This window comes from Bos taurus, chromosome 1, assembly GCF_002263795.3.
Source record: "Bos taurus isolate L1 Dominette 01449 registration number 42190680 breed Hereford chromosome 1, ARS-UCD2.0, whole genome shotgun sequence".
NCBI lineage: Eukaryota > Metazoa > Chordata > Mammalia > Artiodactyla > Bovidae > Bos > Bos taurus.
Window position 1 is genome coordinate 104,247,741 of NC_037328.1, and position 21,130 is coordinate 104,268,870.

The window sequence follows — 21,130 nt, forward strand, 5'->3', positions numbered from 1 at the left end:
CTAGTCCTGCAGCCACTGCTGAGTTTTCCAAATTTGCTGCCATATTGAGTGCAGCACTTTCACAGCATCATCTTTCAGGACAACTGGAATTCCATCACCTCCACCAGCTTTGTTCATAGTGATGCTTTCTAAAGCCCACTTGACTTCACATTCCAGGATGTCTGGCTCTAGGTGAGTGATCATACCATCATGATTATCTTGGTCATGAAGATCTTTTTTGTGCAGTTCTTCTGTGTATTCGTGCACCTTTTCTTAATATCTTCTGCTTCGGTTAGGTCCATACCATTTCTGTCCTTTATCGAGCCCCTCTTTGCATGAAATGTTCCTTTGGTATCTCTGATTTTCTTGACGAGATCTCTAGTCTTTCCCATTCTCTTGTTTTCCTCTATTTCTTTGCATTGATCGCTGAGGCAGGCTTTCTCATCTCTTCTTGCTATTCTTTGGAATTCTGCATTCAGATGCTTATATCTTTCCTTTTCTCCTTTGCTTTTCGCTTCTCTTCACAGCTATTTTTAAGGCCTCCCCAGACAGCCATTTTGCTTTTTTTGAATTTCTTTTCCATGGGGATGGTCTTGATCCCTGTCTCCTGTACAGTGTCACGAACCTCATTCCATAGTTCATCAGGCACTCAGATCTAGTCCCTTAAGTCTATTTCTCACTTCCACTGTATAATCATAAGGGATTTGATTTAGGTCATACCTGAATGGTCTAGTGGTTTTCCCTACTTTCTTCAATTTAAGTCTACATTTGGCAATAAGGAGTTCATGATCTTAGCCATGGTCAGCTCCTGGTCTTGTTTTTGTTGACTGTATATTGCTTCTCCATCTTTGGCTGCAAAGAATATAATCCTTAACATAATTAAGGGTTATAATATAACCCTTGCTGTACAGCATATAACTCATATCTCTTCTTTCCTTGATCAAAAACTAAACCTTTCCATGGCTTTTGAGCTGAAATGGGAATGCTTCATTGGCTCAAAGTTCACTGGGCCAGAAAGACCCTTGTTGGAACCTGACAGGAACAGGTAGGTAACAGTTTCTCTAAAACTAGATGCATATGGAATGTGAAACCATATCAATTAACTTTTTACACTTCCTTATATTACAATCCATTGATTTATCTTGCCCTTTGACTGCATCCCTATCCATTTGTGATGTTACATTATGGTCATTAAGGAAATATTGTGTCACTGAGTTACTTAGATATGCCAAATGCTAACATACATTTTTAAATGAAATCAAGTAATGTTAGCATCAGCTTCCCTGGTGGCTTGGCTGTAAAGAATCTGCCTACAATGGAGGAGACCTGGGTTGGGAAGATCCCCTGGAGAAGGGAACCACTACCCACTCTGGTATTCTGGCCTGGAGAATTCCATGGACTGTATAGTCCATGGGGTCACAAGAGTCAGACATGACTGAGCAACTTTCACTTTTCAATGTTACTATCAGGCTTATCAGCAAAAACTTTACTGGAAAGCTGTAAAGATTTCAGAGATACCTTTTCCGAAATTTTAATATTTGGTTGAAAACTTCAGTGTTACCATTCACAACAAAAGTATTTGCTTTCCTTGAAAAAGTTAATCCATTTCTTTACATTTTAAGACAATCTGTAAAATACTCAAGTCTGAATAAGCATTGTTTACCTGCCAGAAATTCTCTCTAGTGAAAATGATTTCATTAAGAACACCTGGACTTCCCAAAGGACATGCTACCCCAACTCCATAGGACCTGGGTATGCTGGGTGTTGTGGCCCCGCCTTGAGAACACCTGTTTTGGGAGACATAGGTGAGAGCAAGGTGCTCCAAGGAGCCTGTCTGGCTGGCAGTGGTCAGGGAGTCAGAGCCACAGCATCAAAGCTGCCCATCCTTCATGGTGACAGATTTGGGGATGCTTCTCTCTCCTCTGTGTGATTGGTAGTTTGAGTTGTGAAGAGATGGCTGACAGTGTCACAACATTTCCGCAGTATCTTTCTAGGAGAATCAAGAACCCCATTTCTGAAAGTTGTACCATCTCATAGCTAGATACTCAAATTCAGTGAAAGAGAGAGGAACAGCATCTAAGAAGGCTAGTAGAATGTTTGAAAGGACAAGTAGAGCCCAGGGTATAAAAGAGGAAGCAAGATTGAGCCACCCATTGCTAGTTGAATTTCTCAGTGTTGTACATGAAGTAGCAGACTATTCTGCTACATTCTCTTCCTGGTTTTATCAAGTGTGTATTCCTGTGTTTCAGTCAGTAATGGTCCAAGTGATTGGTTATCCATCTCTACATAGAGATGTTTGATTTTGTCTGAAATATTTATTCCCATCAATTTTCAGTACTCCTCCTCTTTGTGCTTAGCAAAATTGTGAATGTGATATTATTTTAGAATATAGTTGATCTGGCACTTATGGTATCAGGGAGGAAGCCTCACCCATTTCCTTACTGACATGGTCTTCAACATGTCAATTGCAGGCTCTTTTCTGTACCTTGGAAATATTTGTGGGTCTCTTTCTCATCCATCTTGTTGGTCAACTGGTTAATCTCCAATCTTTTTTCTACTCACTATGGTGGACTTCCAAGCAGGAACCCCACCTCCTACATTATCACTAGCTGCCTTTTCTCTGTTCTCTTTCCTTTGTTTTTTATGAACACCAATGAAGCAAAAAGTGAAAGTGTTAGTCACTCAGTCATGTCTGACTCTTTTCCACCACATGGACTATACCCCACCAGGCTCCTCTGTCCATGGAATTCTACTGAAGAGGGTAACCATTTCCTCCTTTGGAGGATCTTCCCAACCCAGGGATTGAACCAAGGTCTCCTGCATTACTGGCGGATTCTTTACCATCTGAGCCACTACTGAAGCCCAAGGAAGTAAATACTCCTGGCAAAACCTGCCTTTCCACCTGTAATCTCTTTTCCGTAAAGAGATTTTACGGTTTCCTTAAGCAACAGAACCTTCCACAAAATGGTTTACTGCAGTCTGCCCTTAGTAGCTCAACCTCTGCAGAGAAGCTCTCTTCAGAGCATCAGTCTCCTACCAAGCAAGGCTGTGGCAGTTCACTGTGTTGGCCATCAAGAAGGGATGGATGGAAAAAAAAAAAAGAAGGGATGGATGGCATTAGGAGGACCCTGTGGCAGCTCTTTTCCTTGTCCACCTTCCCTACTATGAAAAGTAGGGGCCACCATGCAAGGGTCCTCTGCACATTCCCTTCTTTCTGAGGAAATTGGGACTTTTGTCTGGTGCACCTAAGGCAGAATCTTCCTGACACTGGAACGTTGATTTCTAACATTGGTGATTCTGAAAGAATCACTGGTTTTTCTGCAGCTCTTTTTCAGCATCTCTTCAGCCCCGCTACCAGAACTGATGGGAATACATTCCCCACCCCCCACCCCCCGCCCCAAACGTGCCATTTACCCTGCCTTCTACCACCCTTGGATGAACAGATTTTTGTAATCCTACTGTTGTGGAACTGTTATTTTTGCTGTTTTTCTGTGAACAACATATATTGGCAGTTGGAGATAAAGGAGAATCTCAGTTCCTCTTGGTCACTTCTTTTATAGCCATCATTGTCTCATTTCTTGTAACTCAGATTAGATTTTGTTCTCTCTTGCTCTACTGCAAAAAACAAGCCTGGAGAGATGGGATGGGAGGAAGGACCTTATAGCCAGATCTGCCAGGTTTTGAGGGTGATTTTTTTTTCCTTCCCCTTGAAGGGGAAAAAGCTCTTTTTCACTGATACATTTAAAGTCTGCCAGCTTTGGAGAGATACCAGTGCAACTGCCACTGCAAAACAAAATGCTAGACAACCTGAACTGTTAAATTCTGGAGGTTGGAAATACTGTTGGTCACTGCCAGATTTGTCTGGTATTTCAAAGGATGATTGGGTGCTTCAAATAGGGACTGGATGGCAAAAATTTAGTAAATTCATAAACCTGTGGTGTGGGAAAAAAAACAACTAATTCACCTTGCAACTGAAACGATTACTACCACCTCCCTTCACACAGGTGCTTTTCCTAAAAACAACCATCATACTCAGGCAGCAGAAGTGCTTTATGACTAAGTTCCATTTTGTCACACAGAATATTGAAAAAATATGTACTATGGGGTCAAAATTGAATTAAAGCAATAATTTGTACTGCTTCATCAAGAACGTTTTTAAGTGAAACCTGTATGTCTTTACTGTAAATTCAGAATGGCAAGAATATGAACATGAGTATAGCTTAGTGTCACTGCTTTAATTCATGTCAAAGTGCCATAATTTTTATGCCAAATTGTTTTTGTAACATCAGTGCAGATTTCATTTCAGCAAAACTGTTTAATATTATTACAAAAAATATTTTTAATTTTGTTGAGCTCCTAAAATGGTCTTAAGGACACCCAGAAGTTTATAGAAGGAACTGTAAAGACTACTGTGATAGCATAATTAAATTACATTATGCATTTTATGTAAATAATTTTTTGACTGTGTTTGGAATTTACACAAATTGTAATTTTGTTTTTTTTTTTTTCTGTATCATATTGGGGGCTTCCCAGGTAACACAGTGGTAAAGTATCTGCCTGCCAATGCAGGAGATGCAAGAGACACAGGTTCAGTCCCTGGATTGAGAAGATTCTCTAGAGGAGGGCATGGCAACCCACTTCATTATTCTTGCCTGGAGAATCTGATGGACAGAGGAGCCTGGCAGGTTACAGTCAATAGGGTTGCAAAGAGTTGGACATGACTGAAGTGACTTAGCATTCATGTATGGCAGGAAGGATAGGATAGATACAGGGGGAAGAAAAAAAAAAAAAAGAGTAGCCTATGACCATAGTTTCTACAGTCCATGTGTAGAACCAAGTGGTAAACTTGACTGGAGTGGATGCCATTAGTGTAGAAGACAAGAAAAATTTAGAAGACAACACTGGTAGCTTGATGATTGATCTGTAAGAGAGAGAGTAAATCTAGATTTTTGTCTAGTATATTTAGATGGGTGGTGGTAACATTGTCTATAAAATCAATACTAGCAAAAGATAAATCAGGAATGTGAAGGTAGGGATTATGAATTTGGTATTGGACACACTCAGCTAGAATTACTTTTTAGAAATCCAAGAAAATGTGATAAGAAGCCAGTTGAAAATGAGTTTAGACAGGAAATACACACTATTCATGGAAGAGGTAATAATGTACCCATAATTAACCTCACAGTTAACTGTTTATGACTTCACTATTCTCCAGGTTAATTCTCTTTTCTATGGCAAAGATTGATCATCTTAGTCCAAAGTGAACAGGTAGATGCTGGGCTGTTTTGAAAGATCTCCCTCTCCAGGCAGATCCTAAAATCAATTCTTGTCTCCTAAGTCCATGAGACTCCCAGGAGTTGCAGTTGCTTTTCAAAGAACTTTTGCTTTGTTCTTTCCTGGTGGCTCAGTCAGTAAAGAATCCACCAGCAATGCAGGGGACCACCTGCAATGCAGGAGACCTGGGTTCGATCCCTGGCTTCGGAAGATCCCCTGGAGAAGGAAATGGCAACCCACTCCATTATTCTTGTCTGGGAAATCCCATGAACAGAGGAACTTGGGGGGCCACAGGAGTTGGACACAATTTAGTGACTAAACTACCACTAATTCAGGGTACAATTTCAGCATTTGGCAAGTCAGGTTTAGTTCTCCCCCCATCCTGTTCACTGGAGACTGGCAAGCTTCTAATTGTTGTCTCTCCAGATCCATGAGACTGCCAAAGTTCTGCTGATTTCTCTTCTTTTTAGTTATTAAGAGTCCCTGCATCAGTTCTTGGTCCATATCCATGGCCTGTGTGTTGTGGAAAAGAAAAGGCCCTGCTTGAAAATGGGTATATACAATTTTATTACCCTTCTCCCTATGATTTTCCTTTCTTTGAGATTATTTTTATCCCTTTGATTGGTTACCATAACAGTTCTTGTATCCTGTCAGTTTTTGAGCAATTCTTGAATTTCTGATGAAACAAAATGCTTCAGGTTCATCTTGTATTTTCCCTGCCCCAGTTCAAGAGTTAATATACACAAGAACTTCTGTTTTCTTATTGATACTAATGTCTCATCATTTTTAGGCCATTTTAGTAGGTAATTATATATGCACATATAAACATATATATGTGAAAATATTTGTAAATAATTTTACATATATATTCATAATTGCATGTTGATATCTACAATTCCAATCCATTTCCACAGAGTTCCCCCTTTCTTCCTTCATTTTATGTTTTTATTTCCCCCATTAATAAAAAACCTGCTTCCTAACACTTTATGTTACAGAGTTTAAGAAACAGCAAATAGTATTTCCTAGGAATGCATGGTATTTTTACTCTAAAGGCTACAGGCTTTATGAGCAATATAAGTCACTTAAAGTTCATTTCTCAGTGCTTCTGAAATGTATTCATTTAAAAGCTCGAATGCTCACTGAGCTCAGCATCAAATCCAGATACAGGCAATATGGAACCATGTTTGCATTTATAGCCTATCTATAGGAAACTCTTTTATAAAAGGATTTAAATATCTCTTCAGGGGAGTACCATAAATGTGAATGTGTGAAGATGATGTTAAAATACGGCTGCTAATCCTTTCTGAAAGTATAAAATCTTTTCACTATAAATAATATATTAATATTTACTCAAAAATTTATTCTTAAGAGTCACAGGGCTATATTGGAACACTGAGACACTGTCAAGTCTATTTTCTGACCTTTAGGCATGAACACAATTAAACTTCCATTGATGTGGAAATCTCTTTCCCTGTAAAAGATATCCTCCCTTGGGTAACCCATTCTTATGCTTAAATATTCTTAACTGTGAAGAAACTCTTCATTATACTTAGCTTATACCCTCCATGCTGGCTTTTAATTTCCTTTCTTGTCCTCCATTTTAGATAATGAAATACATTTGTCACTATTTATTGAATAATATCCCTACTATTACTATATAGACTAGAAAAAATATATATATATAGAAATATATATTTGAAATATATATATAGAAATCTTATATGTCTCAGCATCATTTCTGCTATGCTTAGTTGTGTTTGACACTGCAACCCCATGGACTGTAGCCCGCCAGGCTCCACTGTCCATGGGAATTCTCCAGGCAAGAATACTGGAGTGGATAGCCATGCCATCCTCCAGGGGATCTTCCCAACCTAGGAATCAAACCCAGATCTCCCGCACTGTAGATGAATTCTTTACCATTTAAGCCACCAGAGAAACCCCTTTCTTTATATATGCATTTATATATGTGTGTGCGTGTGTGTGTATATATATATATATAATTTGAATCTTACTCCATGATATCTATTTATAAATCTTACTATCTGCTATAATCTCTTCAAATTAAGCCCAGTTTCAAACAGTATTGTAGTCATGAAGTGGCTGAATTCTGACTATAGGATAAGAATTTACACCAATTATTTGTTTTTTTTTTTGTTTGTTTAGCCAAAGGTAAAAGATTTATGCAGTCTGAAGAGAAACAGGAGTGCATTCTGTTATATGTTTATAAAGTGACTCTACATTTCTGAATCATTATTTTATTTTTCTCCATTAGATACCAGAGATATTTTTCTGTTCCGTTATATTTAGATATGTAAGCTGAATTTTCATAGAAAGCCAATTATTTGATGCAAAAGCATTAGGAATTCTAGAATGGTGCTGATGTTGTATCTCAACCTGCCAGTTCCTGAACAAGTGAGTAACAATAACATTATAGGGACAACCATTATTTACTGAGTGCTTAACATATGCTACTACTACTTACAAGTTAGATAACTGAAATAACATGGCAACTTGTATCAGTGTAAGATGTTATAGAACGAGAGTAGAGACAGGATAGATTTAGCTGAGGAAAGAGCAACTTCGTTGGAAAATTAGAGATGACTCAAAGGGCTCTATTTCAGGTTGACTGTGGAATACAGGATGCCTTAAATTTCTTAGTCAATGGAAAAATAGTTTTGGGGGAAAGTGATTTCAAAATGAAATTATAAATCTAAGATGTGATATAATCTTGGCCCCAAAATGGATAGCTGCCACTGTGGGCCTAACCTAGTACCAAGATTCACAAGGCAGCAGATCATAAATATGAGAAATTATTTCATCTGGCTGAGGATCTGCATTTAGTGTAAGTCAAGTAAGAGGTAAAGCTGAGAAAGCTCACAGTGACAGGAGAGAATAAGTTTGATCCAAGGAGTGCTATAAGCATGCTGCTGCTACTGCTGCTAAATCACTTCAATCGTGTCTGACTCTGTGTGAACCCATAGACAGCAGCCCACCAGGCTCCCCCATCCCTGGGATTCTCCAGGCAAGAACATTGGAGTGGGTTGCCATTTCCTTCTCCAATACATGAAAGTGAAAAGTGAAAGTGAAGTTGCTCAGTCGTGTCCGACTCCCAGCGACCCCATGGACTGCAGCCTACCAGGCTCCTCCGCCCATGGAATTTTCCAGGCAAGAGTACTGGAGTGGGTTGCATTGCAAGCATAGGGTAGAGGAAAATCAGAACATATACGTTATTTACCAGCACTTACTGACCATCATTCTTTTGTAAATAACTGATCGTAACTAAACATAGAGGTCTGGGGATAGCGATTTCTCAGTTAGAATTCGTGGAGTTTGGTTCCATGGATATAGGAAAAGGAAGATCTATTTACACTGTATTTCTATTCTTCCTTCCAAACAGGTTGGCTCATTTAGAAGTAAATATTATAAATCATAGAATATCAGCACAGGAAAGCTTTTTAAAATAATATAGTGAAGAATTTAGACGAAGGAATGAAAAATATTTTCAGCTTTAAGGGCAACTATTTAACTCTGCCACCTAGTGCAAAAGTAAACACAATGTGTAAAAAACTGGGTGTGACTGTACTCCAGTAACAAGCCTCATTTAGCCATGGGTAGTAGTTTTCTGACCTCTGATCTAGTCTAAACCTGTCATTTTTTGATTAGGAAAAGAAGTCTAAGTGTGATGATATGAAATAAATGTCAAGAAGCTGTAATCTACACAGCATAAATAAAATTCAAATCTTCAGAATCCTAGATAGATATACTGACCTCATCACTCATCATACATAAATCCCATAACAGGTAACACTAATGTTTCATGAAAGTAAATATTATTGGTTGAAATAATAATCCTAATAAATAATTATTGAGTGATTTCTATATAATAGGAAATTTATTAACTGGTTTATTAAAATTATTTTATTGAATCCCACTAATCATCCTTATGAAGATCACATATAATTATCCTTAATATATAGATGAGAAACAAGAGAGTAAGACAGAAACAGGTCAGTAAATTATCAAGGGTCATACCTCAAGTAAGTGGTAGAGACAGATTTGACCCCAGACAGATGTATTTAAGAATTCAAAGATTAAGTTTTAACACGTATTATCTTTTCAGTATTGATTCTCTAGATTAGAGATAAAATTGAAAAAAGTCAATTATAAAATGTTAAAAGAAATATATAAAGCATGCATAAACTGTTGGTTAATAAAATAGGGTATGAATATATATATAGATTAAATAGTTTTAATAAGAAAATTCATAAGAAAATATATAACTAAGTTTAAAGTAATGAAGATGAATTTTTTTCTCAAAAATATAAACTATTTAGGCTACCATGAGGATTCTCATACACATATGTAGCATGTATATAAACATATATGTACTTCAAACACTTTTATATGCTATTCTAAAGATAGACCTGAAGCCAGTTGAAATTTTTAAAAACATAGCTTAAATCTACTAAAAAATAAACAATATGCAAGCACCAATTCAGACATTATTAAAATATTTTTATGAATCATTCAAAGAAGATAATATAATTGGTAGCCTTTCTAAACTCTTCTGAAGAACAGAAAAAGTTGGGACTATTTCACCCTCCATCATTTGATTAGGTTGGCATATTTTTGATACTAAAATCAAGATGCTTAATCACTTAGTCATGAATGACTCTTTGTGACCCTTGCATTATAGCTGATGAGATACTCCAAGCAAGAATACTGGATTGGATAGCCATACCCTTCTCCAGGGATCTTCCCAACCCAGGGATCAAACCAGCATCTCTTTCATTGTGCTAGGTAGTTAGAATAGAAAACAGGAATCCAGAATGGCAGTGGCTAAAAGATAAGGAAGGGAAAAGCCCGCAAAAATAGAACAAAGGAAGGTCTGAGGACCACAGTGAGGACCTCAGGTAGAACAAAAAACATTCCTGGCTAGCCCAATTTACACAGGGCAGGCCTGGAGGAGGAAAAAAACATATAAAAAGAGGAGCCAAAGGGCCGCCGGGTGTCTCTCTCTCTCTCTCTGTCTCTCTCTCTCTCTCTTTCTGTCTCCCCCACAAGCTGGGTTGCTCTTCTCTTCAAGTCTTTGGGTCGACATACCCCCACACCTCAAGGATGGATTTTCCTGCTATTTTCTAAATAAAATAGAGCTGTAACATGGAACTGTAACACTGATTTATCGAAGAGTTATAACATGGTCTGTCCAAGACCTGAGAGCCGAGGGCTTTACTGTCCATCACTCCAAATCTTTGTTGTGACGGAGAGAACCAAGGAGCATACACTTGCCTGACAATTTGCAAGTGAATTCTTTACCGTCTGAGCCAATATGGACAGTAAAAAAGTAAGTCTCACTTATTAACATAGATGCAATGATCCTATATAAAATATTAAATTAAATCCATCCATTAAAAAAAACCTCATGAATATATGAGTATTATCTCAGGAATGAAAATTTGATTAAGTCTCAAGAAGTCAATTATAGTAATTTATTATACTAATATCTTATCATGCACTTACTATTGACTAAAAATCTGTCCATCATTAAGAATGATTCAGTAACAAATGTTCTTAGTATAAATCACCTCCTATTTATAGCAATAACACTTAGGATTTTATTTTTTGATATTTTGTTATACTAATTTAGCTTAATTCTATAAGCAAAATCAGAGAAGACAATGGCACCCCACTCCAGTACTCTTGCCTGGAAAATTCCATGGGCGGAGGAGCCTGGTAGGCTGCAGTTCATGGGGTCGCTGGGAGTCGGACACGACTGAGCAACTTCACTTTCACTTTTCACTTTCATGCATTGGAGAAGGAAATGGCAACCCACTCCAGTGTTCTTGCCTAGAGAACCCCAGGGATGAGGAAACCTGGTGGGCTGCTGTCTATGGAGTTGCACAGAGTCGGACACGACTGAAGCGATTTCTTTGGAAGGAATGATGCTAAAGCTGAAACTCCAGTACTTTGGCCACTTCATGCGAAGAGTTGACTCATTGGAAAAGACTCTGGTCTTATGTTTAGATCTTTAATCCATTTTGAGTTTATTTTTTTGTATGGTGTTAGAAAGTGTTCTAGTTTCATTCTTTTACAAGTGGTTGACCAGATTTCCCAGCACCACTTGTTAAAGAGATTGTCTTTAATCCATTGTATATTCTTGTCTCCTTTGTCAAAGATAAGGTGTCTATATGTGCGTGGATTTATCTCTGGGCTTTCTATTTTGTTCCATTGATCTATATTTCTGTCTTTGTGCCAGTATCATACTGTCTTGATAACTGTGGCTTTGTAGTAGAGCCTGAAGTCAGGTAGGATGATTCCTCCAGTTCCATTCTTCTTTCTCAAGATCGCTTTGGCTATTTGAGGTTTTTTGTATTTCCATACAAATTGTGAAATTATTTGTTCTAGCTCTGTGAAGAATACTGTTGGTAGCTTGATAGGGATTGCATGAATCTATAAATTGCTTTGGGTAGTATACTTATTTTCACTATATTGATCCTTCCAATCATGAACATGGTATATTTCTCCATCTATTAGTGTCCTCTTTGATTTCTTTCACCAATGTTTTATAGTTTTCTATGTATAGGTCTTTAGTTTCTTTAGGTAGATATATCCTAAGTATTTTATTCTTTCCGTTGCAATGGTGAATGGAATTGTTTCCTTAATTTCTCTTTCTGTTTTCTCATTATTAGTGTATAGGAATGCAAGGGATTTCTGTGTGTTGATTTTATATCCTGCAACTTTACTATAGTCAATGATTAGTTCTAGTAATTTTCTGGAGGAGTCTTTAGGGTTTTCTATGTAGAGGATCATGTCATCTGCAAACATTGAGAGTTTTACTTCTTCTTTTCCAATTTGGATTCCTTTTACTTCTTTTCCTGCTCTGATTGCTGTGGCCAAAACTTCCAAAACTATGTTGAAGAGTAATGGTGAAAGTGGGCACCCTTGTCTTGTTCCTGACTTTAGAGGAAATGCTTTCAATTTTTCACCATTGAGGATAATGTTTGCTGTTGGGTTTGTCATATATAGCTTTTATTATGTTGAGGTATGTTCCTTCTATTCCTGCTTTCTGGAGAGTTTTTATTATAAATGGGTGTTGAATTTTGTCAAAGGCTTTCTCTGCATCTATTGAGATAATCATATGGTTTTTATTTTTCAATTTGTTAATGTGGTGTATTACATGAAACTATAAAACTCCTAGAGGAGAACATAGGCAAAACACTCTCTGACATACATCACAGCAGGATCCTCTATGATCCACTCCCCAGAATATTGGAAATAAAAGCAAAAGTAAATAAATGGGACCTAATTAACCTTAAAAGCTTCTGCACATCAAAGGAAACTATCAGCAAGGTGAAAAGACAGCCTTCAGAATGGGAGAAAATAATAGCAAATGAAGCAACCGACAAAAAACTAATCTCAAAAATATACAAGGAACTTCTACAGCTCAACTCCAGAAAAATAAATGACCCAATCAAAAAATGGGCCAAAGAACTAAATAGACATTTCTCCAAAGAAGACATACAGATGGCTAACAAACACATGAAAAGATGCTCAACATCACTCATTATCAGAGAAATGCAAATCAAAGCCACTATGAGGTACCATTTCACACCAGTCAGAATGGCTGTGATCCAAAAGTCTACAAATAATAAATGTTGGAGAGGGTGTGGAGAAAAGGGAACCCTCTTACACTGTTGGTGGGAATGCAAACTAGTACAGCCACTATGGAGAACAGTGTGGAGATTCCTTAAAAAACTGGAAATAGAACTGCCTTATGACCCAGCAATCCCACTGCTGGGCATACACACTGAGGAAACCAGAAGGGAAAGAGACACGTGTACCCCAATGTTCATCGCAGCACTGTTTATAATAGCCAGGACATGGAAGCAACCTAGATGCCCACCAGCAGATGAATGGATAAGAAAGCCATGGTACATATACACAATGGAGTATTACTCAGCCATTAAAAATAATTCATTTGAATCAGTTCTAATGAGGTGGATGAAACTGGAGCCTATTATACAGAGTGAAGTAAGCCAGAAGGAAAAACACCAATACAGTATACTAACGCATATATATGGAATTTAGAAAGATGATAACAATAACCCTGTGTATGAGACAGCAAAAGAGACACTGATGTATGGAACAGTCTTATGGACTCTGTGGGAGAGGGAGAGGGTGGGAAGATTTGGCAGAATGGCATTGAAACATGTAAAATATCATGTATGAAACGAGATGCCAGTCCAGGTTTGATGCACGATACTGGATGCTTGGGGCTGGTGCACTGGGATGACCCAGAGGGATGGTATGGGGAAGGAGGAGGGAGGAGGGTTCAGGATCGGGAGCACATGTGTACCTGTGATGGATTCATTTTGATGTTTGGCAAAACTAATACAATTATGTAAAGTTTAAAAATAAAATAAAATTTTTAAAAAAAAGGAAAAAACTCTGATGCTGGGAGGGATTGGGGGCAGGAGGAGAAGGGGACGACAAAGGATGAGATGGCTGGATGGCATCACTGACTCGATGGACGTGAGTCTGAGTGATCTCCGGGTGTTGGTGATGGACAGGGAGGCCTGGTGTGCTGTGATTCACGGGATCGCAAAGAGTGGGACATGACTGAGTGACTGAACTGAACTGAAAAATCAGTAATGATAATAGTACTTGTTTTAATACATTTACCACAGATCATGAATGATTAACAACAAAAAAAAATTGTACTTTCAGTTGGTGTCCTTGTTTTGGTTCTCTTCAAGCTTTTGTCTCTCTTCATATCTCCCTGTTGATCCACCCCAGTGTGTGTGTACTCAGTCATGTCTGACTCTTTGCAGCTCTGTGAACTGTAGCCCACCAGGTTCCTCTGTCCTTGGGGTTTTCCAGTCAAGAATATTGGAGTGGGTTGCCATTTCCTTCTCCAGGGGATCTTCCAGACTCAGGGATTGAACCCAAGTCTCCTGCATTAGCAGGTGGAATTTTTACCTCTGACCCATTCGGGTTCAATTTAAAAAGGAGTATAGTAACATACAAGCACCTCCTAAGCACCCTGGAGTCCTGAATAAAAGAAAAAAAACAAACAGTAACAAATAATCATTGAGAAGCTACAGGGATTTCCCTAGTGGTCCAGTGGTTATTTCCTGTGCTTCCAATGAAGGGAACATAGGTTTGATCCCTGGTCAGGAAGCAAGATTGGTATACCACATGGCCAAAATAAATAAATAAATAAATAATAATAAAGAAATTGAACAATGGTGGAGTTTCAAAGAGAGAGAGAAACTACGATGCACCAAGTATTGCACTAATGACACAAAAGTTTTAACTTTCAGTCTCCCTTGTGTATTAGTAACATTTTAAATTGTTTTTATAGATGATGAAATACACAATAAAATGAAAACAGGATCCAAACTCAGAAATGTCAGCAGCCAGCAGTTAAGGAGTTGTTGAAATAGTGTGAACAATAAATGTGATAAATGTTATATCAGACCTGGTGGGAAAGTACTACCAAGGATAGGCATTGATATTTGTACAAACATTTTTATTCAACATAAATACACCACATGTCTGATCGATGATGTGAAACTTAAATATTTCATTTCAGCTAGTGATGTTCAATATCTTTTCTACTGACTCAATATTTTTAAAAGAAACAGTAGGTTACAAGGTTTGGGGCATCTATTAATTTTAAAACTCATTAAGAAGAGGCAGCTACACTGGTACAAAATATATTTAGTTTTAATACCTGTTCTCTGAAAGTTAAATAATTTGCTGATTATAAAAATGTCTTTTAACTTATGGAAATATGCCAAATATTCAATCATTTTTCCTTGCATATCTCAAGGAAACATGAGGGATAGTTTTATTAGTACCAAACAATATTTCTAGTGGCTATTCCTTCACAACCAAGAAATCATTGACTCTACTGCCCAGAGTGAGACTGAATCTTTTGAGCAGTTTTTCCATATACAATGACATTCAGCAGAGTATGTATTGTCAGTTCTTGTAGAAAAGGCATATTTGGCTAATCGATTACAGTGAGCATATTTCACATTCCACTCCTTTTATTTTTGAAAGAAACAAAATTCATTTTCAGAACAATAAAGAAAACTCAAAGAATGAATGAAAGTGAAAGCACCTAGGCTTTTAAGTCAAACACATGCTGATAAAGTACTTACTTTAAGTAAGTAACAGTTCATTCAGGGGTGCTTCTAAAATTCATCCAGAAGTTTTAGCCATTCTTCTGAAATCAATTGTAAAGAGAACTTATATATCTTTATGATGTAAAAGCATAATCTTTAAAAGTATTATTTTTTCAAAAGCATCTAATACTTGTTTGTTTTTAAAACTAATAATTATTGTTTCTAAATCTGTAATCTATCTTGTAGTTAAAAAGGTAAATTTGAAAAAGCATTTTGCATATAATTACAATGCTGTAAGTGGTGAAATAAGTTTATCATACCTTTCCAAAATAACTGCCTTGAAGAATATGGTACTCATTTTGAAATAATTGTTGTAATCTGATTTTTTTTAGTAATAACACATTAATTTCATCTTATTAAATATAAAATAGACACACCATTGGGGGAAAAATATGAGGCTGAAATAGTTAAGTTTATGCTCAAATTTTGTGCTTTATCAAAAATATTGCACAATAAATTCCTTTTGTAAAATTACTCAAAAGTAGCATGAAATCAGCTTCAGCTAATCTCCAAAATATATGCTAAGTGTTTATTTTGTGTTAAGTGAATTCATGTTAGTCTCACCAGTAAAATGAAACACTTTCCAAGGAAGAAAATTTTATCAATAGATCTTCCAAAATGAAACACATTAAAATTCCACACATCCTATATCATTCTTAGAATGAAATTATTGTTGCAGCTTTGCATCATGTAGTTACCTTAAACAGCTTACAAATTTAATGTATCAGGTTTTTCCCCAATTATTTCTGAAACCTCTTAGGACTTAAAAAAAAAAACAAAAATCTTGTTTTCAAATGCTACTTCCTTGGACTTTAATTTTTTGATGATGAAAAATAAAGCAAGCTGCACTGAAAGTTACTGAATTTCGTTGTATTAAATGAAACTAGTGAGTTAGCTGGGATAAAGCAGAGAATGGCATATATAAACCTGTTGACAAATTAATATTTTTAAAATGGGTGCTTCATACTATTGCAGTTAAAATTATCAGTTGATATATTAAAATAGTAAGTGCACATTAACATATTTTGGAATACTACTACTACTACTACTAAGTCACTTCAGTCGTGTCCAACTTTGTGCGACCCCATAGACGGCAGCCCACTATGCTCCCCGGTCCCTGGGATTCTCCAGGCAAGAACACTGGAGTGGGTTGCCATTTCCTTCTCCAATGCATGAAAATGAAAAGTGAAAGTGAAGTGGCTCAGTCATGTCCAACCCTCAGCGACCCCATGGACTGCAGCCTTCCAGGCTCCTTCGTCCATGGGATTTTCCAGGCAATGGAGTGGGGTGCCATTGCCTTCTCCAATATTATGGTATAGTTTGTATTTAATCTTAAACAGAAATAAGAAAAAAATTTAATAAAAATAAAATAGTCAATGAATCTAAAATCTCTTTTATTTCAACTTTAGGCATACACTACTTCTAAAGAAAAAATAAAGTGCAATGACACCAACAGACTCTTTGATAATATAAATGAATATTCCTCTATGACAAAAAAATAAAATGAAAAATATTCCATCTGATGTTTTGGCCATCTTATTTGCTGATACAGTCAAATAGAATCACTAGTAAAGATAAATGAAAGTAGTTAATATCATGCCTGATATTCCCAGAATCGTGTGTGTTTGCAACTTAGCCATCTTCAGAGATTTTATGAAAGCTGTGGTGAAAAGGAAAAGAGTTAGTCACACAATTGTGTCCAACTCTTTGTTACACCCAGGACTGTAGTCCGCCAAATTCCTCTTTCCATGGAATTCACCAGGCAAGAATACTGGAAAGGATATCATTCCTTACTCCAAGGTATGGACCCTGGGCTCCTACATTGCAGGTAGATTCTTTACCATCTGGGCCACAGCAGTATTCAATTTAATATATTTCCCCTTACTGGTTAAGATACATTACTTTGCCAACAAAGGTCCATCTAGTCAAAGCTATAGTTTTTCCAGTAGTCATGTATGGATGTGAGAGTTGAACTATAAAGAAAGCTGAGCACCAAAGAACTGATGCTTTTGAACTGTGGTGTTGGAGAAGACTCTTGAGAATTCCTGGGACTGCAAGGAGATCCAACCAGCCCATCCTAAAGGAAATCAGTTCTGAATATTCATTGGACGGACTGATGCTGAAGCTGAAACTCCAATACTTGGGCCACCTGATGCGAATGACCGACTCATTGGAAAAGACCCTGATGCTGGGAAAGATTGAAGGCAGTAGGAGAAGGGGATGACAGAGGATGAGATGGTTGGATGGCATCACTGACTGGATGGACATGAGTTTGACCAAGCTTCTAGAGTTGGTGATGGACAGGGAAACCTAATCTGCTGCAGTCCATGGGGTCACAAAGAGTCAGACATGACTGAGAGATTGAACTGAACTCAACTTACTGGTTAAAAACTGGGATTCATCAACTTGAACCAGTGAACCAGTGAAATTGCTCAGTCGTGTCCGACTCTGCAATCCCATGGACTGTAACCTACCAGGCTCCTCTGTCCAGGGGATTTTCCAGGCAGGAGTACTGGAGTGGGTTGACATTTCCTTTTCCACTCATTCAAGATACAATGTTATATTTGGTTGTCATGTCTCTATAATTTTTATTTACCTGTGACTGGATCTCATTCCTATATGCAGTTCTTGTTTTTTAATTTGCTTGTTTAGGGATTTTTTTTTCCCTTAGAGGGATGGTGGCATTTATTTGCTTTTTATTTTTAGTCTAACAGACTCTACTAATCTCCAAAGTTAGGCAACCTCTTGCCTCCCATTCCTAAATTAAGTGGTTATCTTCATTTGTAAAAAAAATTAGATTTTTTTCACATTCTGCATTCTATTCTGGGATCCTCTGACTCCTTAATTTTTTTTTTTAATTTGCATGCTTTAAAGTTCACTGTGTATTGTAAAGTTGTATACATTTGGACAAGTATATAATTCCATGTATCCACAATTATAGTATCATACTCCAAAATCACTGCAGATGGTGACTGCAGCCATGAAATGAAAAGACACTTACTCCTTGGAAGGAAAGTTATGACCAACCTAGATAGCATATTGAAAAGCAGAGACATTACTTTGCCAACAAAGGTCCGTCTAGTCAAGGCTATGGTTTTTACTGTGGTCATGTGTGGATGTGAGAGTTGGACTGTGAAGAAAGCTGAGCACTGAAGAACTGATGCTTTTGAACTGTGGTGTTGGAGAAGACTCTTGAGAGTCCCTTGGACTGCAAGGAGAGCCAACCAGTCCATTCTAAAGGAGATCAGCCATAGATGTTCTTTGGAAGGAATGATGCTAAAGCTGAAACTTCAGGACTTTGGCCACCTCATGTGAAGAGTTGACTCATTAGAAAAGACTCTGATGCTGGGAGGGATTGGGGGCAGGCGGAAAAGGGGATGGCAGAGGATGAGATGGCTGGATGGCATCACCGACTAGATGGACATGAGTTTGAGTGAACTCCGGGAATTGGTGATGGACAGGGAGGCCTGGCGTTCTGTGATTCATGGGGTCACAAAGAGTCGGACACGACTGAAAGACTGACCTGAACTGAACTGAACAAAATGTTAATTTTTCTGAAATTGAAAGTTTCCTGTGATTCATATATTTTTCCTGCTGTCTTCTCTTAACTCCTAGCAACCACTAATATTTTTCCTGTTTCTATAATTTTGCCTTTAGCAAATGTCATATAATTATAATTACATAGCTTGTAGACTTTCAAACTGACTTTTAAATTCCAGTTCAGTTAGTTCAGTCACTCAGTCTTATCTGACTCTTTGCAACCCCATGGACTCCAGTTAGCCAGGCTTCCCTGTTCATCACCAATTCCTACAGTTTGCTCAAACTCATATCCATTGAATTGGTGATACCATCCAACCAGCTCATCCTCTGTTGTCCAGTTCTCCTCCTGCCTTCAATCTTTCAACTAAGCAGAAGTGGATGTTTTTCTCAAATTCTGGCTTTTTTGATGATCCAAAGGATGTTGGCAATTTGATCTCTGGTTCCTCTGCCTTTTCTAAATCCAACTGGAACATCTAGAAGTTCTTGGTTCATGTACTGTTGAAGCCTGGCTTGGAGAATTTTGAGCATTTCTTTACTAGCATGTGAGATGAATACAATTGTGCAGTAGTTGAAACATTCTCTGACATTGCCTTTCTTTTGAACTTGAATGAAAATTTACCTTTTCCAGTCCTGTGGCCATGGCTGAGTGTTCCAAATTTGCTGGCATATTGAGTCCAGCCCTTTCACAGCATCATCATTTAGGATTTGAAATAGCTCAACTGGAATTCTATCACCTGCACTAGCTTTGTCCATAGGGATCCTTTCTTAAGTCCCAGTTGACTTTGCATTCCAGGATGTCTGGCTGTAAGTGGGTGATCACACCATCATGGTTATCTGGGTCATGATGATATTTTTTGTACAATTCTTCCGTGTATTCTTGCTGCCTCTTCTTAATATATTCTCTTTCTGTTAAGTCCATACCATTTTTGTCCTTTATTGTGCCCATCTTTTTGAAATATTACCTGGGTGTCTCTAATTTTCATGAAGAGATCTCTAGTCTTTCCCATTCTATTGTTTTCCTCTATTTCTTTGTACTGATCACTGAGGAAGTATTTCTTATCTTTCTTTGCTATTCTTTGGAACTCTGCATTCAAATGGGTATATCCTGCCTTTTCTCCTTTGCCTTTAACTTCTCCTCTTTTCTCAGCTATTTGTGAGGCTTCCTCAGACAAACATTTTGCCTTTTCTGCATTTCCTTTCTTGTGGATGGTTTTGATCACTGTCTCCTGTACAATGACATGAACCTATATATATCATTCTTTAGGCAATCTGCCTATCTGATCTAATCCATTGAATCTATTTGCCACATCCCCCGAATAATCATAGGTGATTTGATGTCCATCATATCTGAATGGCCTAGTGTTTTTCCCTACTTTCTTCAATGTAAGTCTGAATTTGGCAATAAGGAGTTCATGATCTGAGCCACAGTCATCTCCAGGTCTTGCTTTTGCTGATTGTATGGGGCTTCTCCATTTTTGGCTACAAAGAATATAATCAATCTGGTTTCAGTATTGACCATCTGGTGATGTTCATGTATAGAGTCTTCTCTTGTGTTGTTGGAAGAGTGTGTTTGCTATGACCAGTGTACTATTTTCATAAAACTCCATTAGCCTTTTCCTTGCTTCATGTTGTAATTTTGCTTTGACAAACTGTGGTCCACTGGAGAAGGGAATTGCAAACCACTTCAGCATTTTTCCTTGAGAACCCCATGAACAGTATAAAAGTCAAAAAGACATGACACTGAAAGATGAACTCCCCAGGTCAGTAGGTACCCAATATGTTACTGGAGAAGAATGGAGAAATAACTCCCAAAAGAATGAAGAGACTGGTCCAAAGCAAAACCAATGCCCAGTTGTGGATGTGACTGGTAATGAAAATAAAGTCCAATACTGTAAAGAGAAATATTGCATAGGAATGTTAGGAATGTTCGAAATTGGAATGTTAGGTTCATGAATCAAGGTAAATTAGAAGTGGTCAAGCAAGAGATGGCCAGAGTGAACATCAACATTTCAGGAAACAGTGAACTAAAATGGAGTGGAATGGATGAATTTAATTGAGATGACCATTGTAATCTACTACTGTGTGCAAGAATCCCTTAGAAGAAATGGAGTATCTATCATAGTCAACAAAAGAGTCTGAAATGC

General features: G+C 37.6%; 1 pseudogene; it reads left to right on the top strand.

Moving 5' to 3' along the window:
• Positions 1-1,917: 1,917 nt before the first annotated feature.
• Positions 1,918-8,949, top strand: LOC112448262 (etoposide-induced protein 2.4-like; annotated as a pseudogene).
• The last annotated feature ends 12,181 nt before the right edge of the window (positions 8,950-21,130 follow it).